We start from the raw sequence: 11,822 nt of genomic DNA, 5'->3' as shown, positions 1-11,822 counted from the left end.
TTGTTTAAGGTGGATCTGAGCTCAGCTTTGCAACAATAGCACAGGCTGGTTATTGAGAAGACTTTTTGGCTTCTTGCTGAACACAAAACTACTTGTGAATTGTTTGAAATGAAAATGTATATTCTCTAGCTAAGCAGTGTCATTGTATTTTTAGATTATTTGCCTAAAACAAGCCCTGCATGGTGCCTGAATGTATTCTGCACACACACAGATCATTCCTAGGCGCTACTTAAGCGCACCTTGGCAGAATGTTGTGTACACATCACACTAGTACTCCAAGAGACCCACATCTGTAACGCATTGGAGTTCAGAATGGGAGCAACAAAGGCTTTTAATTTATAGCACAGTTCCCCAATGACAAGTTCTCACTGCTAATAAACATCGTTTCCATTGAATTTATTGGGTTGACTCATATAGTTCTGGGTCCCCATTAGCTTTGCCAAAACTTCAATTGTTTGAAGAAGCACTTCAAACTGCTCAAAGCGGAAATATCGTTTATCCCATTTGGCTGGCATTCGCCATTGTTTGATGCATTTTTGGGCAAATGGAACACCACACCATTGGATCACTTACTACTCCCCACACAACTCACACTTTGACCCACAAGACAATGATCTGCCCATTCTCCATAGCTTCGTTAAAGCAAGTATGTGGACTGGAGGGGTCCAGTGCTAATCCCTACAGTCATATGTGTGGGCTGGAGAAGTACTGATTTGAAATTAGGTTTGTTTACCTCACCTCCAATTGACTAATTTACTAACATACACACTAGCCCTAAACACACAGTGAAATTGTAGTAAATGACCTTCTGCAAACAATCCTACAATCTGTCCATCTCACCAGTGATGTATGAATGAGAGATAAATACTTGTGTTTGATAGTGTGCATCACAACCCTCTTTTTTCACTCTCAATATAACACTGATTTAAATAAAGACATCCAAGGGACATTATTTACAGGCTCCTATAATTTACCTATACTATTTGGCAATGGAACACAAAAAGTAAATGAATAAAATACTTCATAACTGCCGCTAGAACAGACTGGCTCCTGTAATGAAGAAAAGATTTATGTCAGACTATTCCAGTCCAAATAGCAGCAGCTTCTGTTTGTCTCAGCCCAGTGCCTCTATTTAAATGTTACTTTCATATATTAAGTGGCATTAATTTAACTATAGCTCATTAAAGCAGAATGAAATGGTTAAATTAACTTATCAACCCATAATGATGATGAATGAGGTATTAATTCAGATACAAGCCGGGCAATTTGCAAGTTTACGCATTCTGATGGCTCTCAAATAACATTTTGAATAGCGGGTCAGCGCCTCAATCAATTACACAAACATGTAAAGTCGGTCTCCTGGAAAAAAATCCTTTTTCATGCATATGCATTAAAACATGTCGGTAATTATCTTGGAAAATTGCCTTCATTGGATTAAACAGCGGAATTGGACAAGAGCTGGTATTCGCACTTGGCTAGTATTTTACATTGCTAGCGGCCACAGGGGAGAAGACAGTGGTGTGTGTGTGTGCTGTGTGAATGACAAGATGTTCCAAAGCCCATGAGGAGTATGAAGGGTTAATCTGGCACATCACCGACTGACATTCTGCTTGATGAACTGACATGGACTAGATAGCAGAACAAAATAAGTTTGGTGTTCGGGGGCTAAAATTCTAAATCACAATCATAGAATCTGTCCAGTTTGTGTTTTCCAAAATGCGTTCTGTTATCTGTTTTAACTGCATTTCATAGCATTAGCTACCATTCAAAAGTTAATAGATCTGCAGTTGTAGTACCCCCAAACATCAGTTTTCCTGGAGGTGTGTTGGGGATCCAGGTACTGATACCATTAGACCGTACTGGCCGACAAAATATCAACTTCGCATTGCTAGATCATGACTAAAGTAGACAACCTTCACCTATCATTCAGTACACTAAGAAAAGTCTAAGAAAAAAACACACACACAATCCAGTGCAGAACTCAGCTTTCCTGTCATTAGCAATAACAACGATTCCTCTACTCACAGTACATCTACACAGGAAACGTTGCGACTACTCGCTGCGACAATTTTTAACTTTCTGTAATCGTTTATACACTGACTCATCATTTCTTATAAATCAGGTATGACAACCTGAAAACTGAACAATAAGCACACAAATATGAGAAATTATAATTTTATGTTAGGAAAGTTTGGGGGCTTGTTTAGAAACAGTAAAAACATGTAACAAAAAAGTGTACATACCGTTTCTGGCCAAAGCAGAACTTCAATAAGGCATCGATAGAAGTCCTAGGTATGTTGCCAGTTATCTGGACCTGCAAACATGGGAACAAGAGATTTCTTTGGGGTTATTTTGTCTGTCAGGCACCTAACTCTGTATAAGTGTACTAATATTGGTACGGAGTGATTCCACAACAATAAGCTTACAAGCTGTTTAAAAAAGATGCCGATGGAGCCACATTGGCATCCTGTTCATTTCCACCAAAAAAACTGCAGAAAGTGGTGTAGACTTTAAAATTTCATATGAAACCTTACTTACAACCACACTAGTTATTATAAGAAAAAAAAGCATTTTCAGCACACAGCACTTCTAATCACAGGATTTTAACTATGCTCATACAGACCCTACCAAAATGTTTTATATATACATTGTTAGTCAGGTTAAGAAAAGTCTACACTTATATATGCATGTGTACATGTGTGTGTGTGTGTGTGTGATTTACTGTCATTTTTTATTTTAGCACAATTACACAATATGTGGAGAAATTTGCATATTTGGTACACATTGGTAAATTAACAATTGGTGTTCACTTTAAATTATTTTAAACTGTACTTATATGAGTGGCATTTACAAGGTACCTTATATTAACATATAGAAATTCATGACTGGTTTCTTGTATGAGACTATTATAGTATCCATATTTTTTGCTCAGTCTTACTAATAATACTTCATTCTTTTTTTTATTGCTGAAAGAAATAAAGGTCATTTTTTAAGTGTAGTGATTGTTCATTTAGCTTAGTAAATTATTATTATTATTATTACACAGTATTTATATAGCGCCATCATATTATGCAGCGCTGTACAAAGTTGATAATCGTGTCACTAACTGTCTCTCAAAGGAGCTCACAATCTAATGTCCCTACCATAGTCATATGTCATTAATGTAGTCTAAGGTAAATTTTTTAGGACAAGCCAATGAACCTCACTGCATGTTTTTGGGATGTGGAGGAAACCCACACAGACATAGGGAGAACCTGCAAACTCAAATGCAGATAGTGTCCTGACCGAGATTCGAACCTGGGACCTAGCGCTACAAAGGCAAGATTGCTACCTCTGAGCCAGTGTGCACTGTAAAACCCTAAACACATGCAAGAAAAACTACACAGAAAAAAAATTCTCTTGCACATAGCTGGGGTATAGCTTCTCTTTATTTGCTAGGGTAACCCAAAATTCACTTTGCAAGGTTAACAGTCTATGTTTTATATAGTAAATCTACCCATTACATTAAATAATACATTACAGAATAAATGACAATCCCTAAATTAAATTAGCAGAATGATACTGAAAGCAATTTTTTCAATACCTTAATTGTCTTGCCTGCTGGTCAAAAAGTAAAACGTTTTTAAAATGTGTGTGTATATATACATATATATATATATAAAACTTTTATTAAATGTAATGAGTATAGACAATCCAAAAACACAAGTAAATTTTTGTTTGTATGCATGATTGTTGTTGGGCTGGTAAATGTTACATTCCTTTGGGGGAGTGTGTGATTTTCTTCAAACAGTGATGTGGAATATAACTATAGATGGATAAGATGATACACTATGGACACTTGTTAAATTTAGAGCCCCCCGATTAAATAGCTATACCTTACATATATAATTCACACTAATAAATAGGAAGGATCCACATTTCATCTGTGATATGCCCTCTGATATGTGGAACCCTGGTAAATAACAGAAGTGCCACTGGATTTGCATAGAAACCATCTGGGGAATATTGTAATCAACAATGCAAATATAATAGATTTAAAAAAATACAATATAATAAGGCAACAAGAACATGTGACAGAATTTAGTTACTTGAATATAAAATACCTTTAGTTTAAAAAAACGTAACTCCAGCAAATGTCAATATTAGTTTGGAGGCCAAGAGGAAGATTTGCAGCTCATGATTATAGTTCTTTTATTATAGTGTAATTGCTAGGGAAAATTCTTCTCATAAAAAAAGTCTAACGTTCATGTTAAATGACCAAGTTTTATTTTTATTGATTTGCATATGCATATTATGCATATGAACAAAATACATTCACCTTGTTTATTTTCGAATATATAGATATGACACATTTCTTAACATACACATTCATATTCTTATCAAAGTGGAACTGTAAAGACCATTTTCATTCTGCTTTAGACTTAGTAAACCTAGTCCTAATACTATATATTTATTAGGATATATTTATGAAGTACTGGTGGTGAATCAGTTACTGACTTTTAAATCAAATGCACCCTGGGAGATTCCTCTGTAGTGCTGCAATGTTGGAAGAATGAATATCAGACTAATTTTTAACCCTACCCAAATCCACAATAATTTTCAGGAATTCAGGTCTGCTGACCCATATTACTGCCCTTCGTTCTTGTTATTGTATCTAGTCTGTGACATTTTTCCTGACAAAGTTTTTGTCTTTGATGTCTTTCACATACAACTGGAGACTTCATCCACAAAAAGAAGGCCCATAGGATAGGAAATACCCGGTTTATGAATACTAAACTTTATCTAAACAGTCTGAATTCATACACATGAGCTTGTTTTTACTAACTGCACAGCTAAATCAATATACAAAATAAGCAGTTGTGACATAAAAAAAAAAAATTGTGAAATGTATAGTAACCTAAAGTAGCCTCTGTGATCTACGTTATAGTAATTCTGACACACAGAATTTAGGCTACTCAAATCCTGCTGGAAGGTAAAATCTCAGTGACTGTGTATTTTCTACTCTTTAAAAATATAAAAAGAGGAAACATAACTTCTGAATGTGTGTGCATATCAATTTAAAAGCAACCAGATTGTTGTCAGGGAATATTCTACCAAATATTTAAAGCCATTCATAAAATAACCTAAATCTAAGCAATATTGAATGTTCCCAGTTACTACACATTGCAACAAGCAAATGATACAAGGCAGTTTGAAGCTATAAACACTCAATAGCAACAAAATAAGACACTGAAAAATATTAACCACTAAAGTATAACAGAAACAGTAAAGGATTAAACAAGCAAACAATAACAAAACAAGTTGTACTGTATCAATGTTATATATCCTTGTTACAATGATAAATTTAAAAAGAACATACATGTAACTTGTGTGTCCAACATCAAAAAGACAAAATAGGTGTTTAATTTTGATTGTGTATCTGTTCACTATATGACTCATGAAAACTGTTGTTCGAGATTTTTTTTTTCATTCTTTAGCCCAGGGCACTGTAGTTCTACCATGTGCGTGTTCTGTTCCAATTTATAGCTTTCATGTACAGTAACAGAACACTATAAAACCAAAGTATCATTTAATACTTATTTGTAGGAAAACTTTTTTTCAGACTTTTTAAAACACATACAGCTTGAGTTTTAAAGATATAGAAATACAATGACGAATTAATTTCAGAACTAAAGTCAATTTTTTATCACTTACATGCAGCAGAATATAATAGTGTTAGAAAAACGTATTGGCTCATGCCATGCTTTCCATATACTGTAGTGCTGGTATGTCAGAGTAAAACAAACAGAACAGGGTTTTTGCATTTTTTGTACCCAACACACTTAACTGCATCTGCAGTTTTTTTTTTTTACATTGTGGCACAAATATTATTAAAAAGTGATTGTACAACAAGGTTCCTACATCATGGAACCATACTAAATGTTGTTACAGATACAAACCCCGTAGGTGTACATCTTTAAACTTTGTACAACTGAAATCAACAATTTCTCATACGTAGCAAAACTTTAGAAGTGATAGGGACAGCTGTTGAACAGCAACTTTCAGGTCTTACTATAGATTCATAATAGGAGATACAATAACATGCTGTTGGGGTAATTGGATGTTCCTTACTATTGTGAGCCCCTTTGAGGGACAGCTAGTGACATGACTATGGACTTTGTAAAGCTCTGCATAATAAGCTGGCACTATATAAATACTGTGTAATAATAACTGTGCAATACTTAGATGTTCAGGGAGATTTTTAAACCACTCAGGTATGGTTTGGCTGTGTTTCAGGTCATCGCATGTTGGAAACCACCATGCTAGTATCAGACCAATGAAAAACATCTCCAGAGCATCGGTTCGATTAGTAGTAATACAACCCACCACATGCAGTGTTATGTATTAATGTGGAACAACCAGAGAAAATTATAGACGCTGCCATTGTTGAACTGATTTCCAAGAAGGGTCATTACCTGGATGTAAAGATGATTCTTTGGTTTTACTAGTTTCAGTCACACACCTGAAACAAGTACCCTGATAGCATACTGAATACTCAATCTAGGCCAGTGAAAGTTTTAAAGGCAGAGGATCAGAAAACCAGCGTAGCAAGCTGTATTTTTTAAAACCAGGTCAGAAGCAACAGCTTATATATTATCTCAGCGAAAGGATTACCTTAAGACAGAGAATGAAAACACCAACACGATAAGCAGCATTTTTATATATATTTTTATTGTTATTCACAACCAACATGCCAAAAAATAACAATGAAAAACAAAAAGCACCTAATGTTGCATCACTAAACAGTCCATAAAAAGTTAGCCAACTAGTGAAGAAAAAATTAACAAAAACATCAGCACATATGCATCAAAACAGAAAAAGTATACGACAAAGCAAGATGACAATAAGGAAGATAACTATTAGAGGGAGGGATAAAAACAAAATGAATGAAAAGGCGGAGTGATTGGGGCAATAAATGGAAGATATCCAATCCTCACTAGGCCAAAGTCTCTCATTATGAGGAGTGTGCGGTACCTGCAAGAGAGTGCAGGGTTGCTGTAATTGTGTTACTTGGCATCAGTGGCAGATAGTCTCCAGATGAACAAAACTGGATCTAATAAAACCAGGTGCGCACAAACTTCTCAGATCTATGATCACCAGAAGCCATCAAATCCTCTATGTGCATAAAATAGTTTACCCTGGTGATCCAATGCTGGGTGGATGGAGGAGAGGATCACTGTCACATTGAGGGTATACAATCCTTAGCTGCATTTCATAAATAGCAGAACAGTAATTTTTTTAAAGTGTTTCCTTGCTTTCAGAAGCATGGAGAAACAGTATTTTTTTTAAATAAAGTCAGCAATAACAAATGTAATAATTTCTCACTAAAAGGTTCACTAAGGTTAAAAACTTGCTTCCTAATATAGTTTCTACAATTCATTTCTTCATAAAGCCAAACTTTGGGGAATGTTTGGATTTACAGTTGTTCCACTGGCAGTTTCTTCCAGCTCAGCAGAGGATGAGTAAATGTGTTTTGTAGATATTCTTCTTTAGGCCTAGTTGTACTATATTTTTTTAATTTTTTATGTTTTTTAAACAGTTTTTTAAAGAGAGCACAGCAGTTTTGGCCTGTTCTTTATAACCCATCTCGGACTAGTGCTTTGATAGAACTTTTATCCGGATTTATTTTATAGCTCCTTGGTCTCCTTAATGTTAACTGCAGAAATTATTAAAATGCTGGACTTATTGGAAAGTAAAGATGTCAGTACTTCAAGCTGCTGGATAATATTCAAACACATTTGACTAAACAAAAAAATAAATGCAGAAATGCAGTTCTGAAGTGCTTTGTATGGATGTGTCTGCTAAATATTTTCAGCCAATCACCTTCTTTTGTATTCCAAAACAGTGATAAGGAAACAGATGCATAACTACAGTAGAAATCAGTGCCAACCAGCAAAATTTTGGATAGGCCTTCTCCAGGTGAGGTTGCTAGGATGGTAAAAGATATAGGAGGGTAACACAGAAGTACTGAGCATATAATGGTTTAAAGGTGTATGATTAGGTAAAATGTGGGAAAATTAGAGCACAATGCATGAGTACAACACAGAGTGTGGTGACAATATTATAAAACTATCTATAAAATGTATCTATCTTACAATAAAGTGGGATCAATGAGCTTACAAACTGTATTTGTACATAACCCAATATCACCATTCAATTTATTCCAGAAGGAACCCCAGAACATGATCCAAATATACATTTAAATTTAAGCTGTAACACTATGCAACATCCTGAGATTATTACTGAGAACTCATATTACATACACTATATACAATATATTGTATATATTCTTCACTGTTCTTCATACCATGGTCCATAGTCATATCACTAATATAATCTAATGTGCCTACTATAGTCATATATCATTAACAATGTTTAGGGGCAATTTTCGAGGGGAAGCCAAATAACCTAACTGGATGTTTTTGAGAAAAGAGAAAACCAATGCAACCAACACAGGGAGAACATGCAACCTTGGATTTCAAGGATCTCAAAGCTGCAAAGGTAAGAGTGCTAGCCACTTATCCAGATGAGCTGCCCCAGCACTGACACCTAATATTACCTTCACAGGTAAAAGTATGCCTATGGTCTTGCAACAAATTTGGTCCCAACAAAAATGTTTGTGAAAACAAAGCATATAATTACGCATATACGCTAAGCATATAGCATATAATGCTACAAGATTCTCATTATAGAGTAAAACGTTGAAATTAAAGGATGTAATACTTTAAAATAATCTAATAATGCCTCCAAACAGGCTACACAGAAAGAACATTTATATTATTTTTTTATTATTGAGAAAAAAGCATTTGAGTAATTTATTTTTAGTGCTTCTATTTGGTTGTAGTGCTTCTATTTGGGTCCCAGCTTGGGACCACTATTTCTGGGTGGTGATACTTTTGGTGCAAATTAAGTATCAGGCCAATAGTTCAGATGCTAGCTTTGTTTCGCGATTAGTGAAAAAAATAAAGTAAAAGTCCTCGTGTAAACAGACTCACCACAAAGGTGCAAATGATTTCCAGATCACCTTTAGTTCTGAAGAATCAAACTTTTAATTTTAATGTGAACAACAATTTTTTGCCCTCTCTCCCCTTGGCCACAGAAAACAGAAGGCATTTTGTGACTGGTCAATAGGCGAGGGGGAACAAAAACAGCACTGGTTGGAACTAGAACAAGAGCAGGAATAAAACTATTAAATCCAAAGAACTAATGGGTGATTTCGATGACTAATATAACTTAGGGGAAGTAACTTCGGTTTACACATGTGTTGACTGATTAAGTAAAAACTATGGCCTTCAATTTTAAGTGTAAAATTAGCATTAGGATTTAAAGGTTTAAGGTATGTATGGAGGACCAGTTTGTTACTTTGTAAATTGTTTTCACGGAGACTGGACATCTGCCCATGAGACTTAAGTGCTTTAAGTAAAGTATGTCATGACCATTTCTGAGATTGCCACCCCTTTTTCTCTAAAGCTAATGATATGGTCTTGACCATTCATGAAACCATCACCCAGATGGAAGCTTTCTTCCCCCTGCTTACATTTGACAGGATAATGAAACAGTGATCTTAGAACCAAATATTTGCAGTTGCCTCTATATAGGTCTGAAATGTTCTGGTTACTTCTAGTTGTCTTACTTGCCCGTTGTCTGATGCATAAAAAGTAGATAGGTCAATATCTTGTCTTAGATGAAAATCTGATGTAACTTTTGGGGTGAAGCCCAATAGTATTAACTTCCCTGGAGACTGTAATCTTATGACTGCTTTAACAACTTGTCCCAACTATGTCCCAATAGCCTGCAGAGATGCAAATCCTGAACAGAAATTGAACCTTAACAGAAAAATTGGAACAGGAAAGCTGGCTTTAGCATTGTTCAGTCTGAGAGTGAATATAACAAACAGGAGAAGACATGATTAAAACAACTGTCCACAAGACAGCTGGTACCAACATGTTTGTTTATGTATGCCACTGCTGTGGTCCCTATCTTTAAAAGGAAAGATTTCCCCTGTATAAATGTTGAAAGCCTTTAAGCATCTGATGAACATGCTCTTGGTTTCAGGATGTTGAGCACCATTTTTTTCAAGAAGGACCATTTTCCTTAAGCCATGTCTCCTGGTCATAGGGCTCCCCAACTCTTAATGATGGTGTCCATCATAATCACTACCCTCAAAATAGGAAGTAGAGAATGGCAATTAAGAATATTTTCTCTACTCATTTTACAACGGAGATTGTTCTTTATTGAAGAAGTGATGGTGATTTGGAGATTCAAGTCTTCACAAATACCATTGTATACCAAGGTAAAAACATTTTATAAAAGGGACAAGACATATATATATCCATTTGGTCAGCAGTATTTTGGAGATCACTGCTCCAACAATTCAGTAATTTATGGTGCACTGCTTAAGTGCTTAAGAGGTTCTTTCAATGACAACCGGGATCTTTTCTTTGGGGGGTGATATGGTGTTCTAAAAGGTGTTCTCCCACACTAGATATTTGAGGTCCTAAATGAGAAAAACTTGACAAGAGTTTTTAGGGACAGGTCTAAATGAGCTATGAGTAGTTCTTGATTTAATACTAGTTAGGCCTTAGGGGAAATCAACTGGAAGTGAAGTTGGTTGGTTACAAATGAAAATATTTTTGAAAAATATAAAAATATGGGAATAATTGTATTTTAAATTGATGAAGAGTGTGTAATCTCTTGGTAAAATGGTTACGTGATTATAAGTAGAGATTCCATCTTAATACATTCTTTTTGGATAAATCTGTTTTGAAACTTCTAATTATTGATTGTCTGCCAATCTATTGTTTTATTTCTGGTTTGCAACAATCTTAACCTCCTGGGCGGTTCATTTCTGTCCAGATTTATAAGTCTAAATTCAGGACATTGATTTTCATGAAAATGTATTTTACAGTATAATATATTAGTATGAGTACTATAATGTTTGAAACACAAAATCATGTCAAAATAATAAATTAAATACATTTAAATAAAATAAATGTGTTAAGTATTATTACCCTGAGTCACAGGGGAGGTTAATTGTTCCTATATCTTTGCAATATTTTTATTTTCAAAATGGTTTCCCCAAAATTACCAACTATAGCCCTCAACCAAACTATCTGTTTCCAAACTTTGGTACTAACCCTAATTTAATACAACAGTTTAATAAGAAGCTGAAAACATTACCTACAGTAGTCAGTTAATGGGGTCACATAGGGAGCCAAGGATGGAGAAATAAAAAATTACATTGTAAAATGGACCCTGTATTACCATGCCAGATGCAAATGTAGGCCGAGTTACATAGTCTACATAACCGCAGGTGTTCACCAGAGCCTCCCTCAAAGAGTGATGTACGTTGTTGCCGACAGTTCACAGATTGTGGCCTTGACTACAAATGCAGTGGCAACTGCTTACAATAGTGAGACATAAGGTAAAGTACAGGCATTGCAGGCAAAGAAGAGTAATAAATAAAGTCTGGAGTTGGAGATGCAATGATGCAGAGTGACAGGTGCATAGGAGTAACTGTAAAACAAGGGGTCTCTGGTGCAGAAATGGTTAGATAATGCTGGAGCATAGTGTTAATATACCAGAACACTGGGGCAGACAGGAACTTTGGGGTCACTGGCACACAGGAACTTTGGGGACATAAAGAGACAATATGTTCACTCAGGAACTCTGAGACTATTGAGACACAGGAACATAAGGGGATACACTGAGATACCTTAGTTACCCAAGAATTTTGAGGTAACTCAGGAAACCTTGGGCACTTGGACACAAGTGCCTTGAGG

Source organism: Pyxicephalus adspersus, chromosome 7 (assembly GCF_032062135.1).
Source record: "Pyxicephalus adspersus chromosome 7, UCB_Pads_2.0, whole genome shotgun sequence".
Lineage (NCBI taxonomy): Eukaryota > Metazoa > Chordata > Amphibia > Anura > Pyxicephalidae > Pyxicephalus > Pyxicephalus adspersus.
This window is presented reverse-complemented; position numbering follows the sequence as displayed.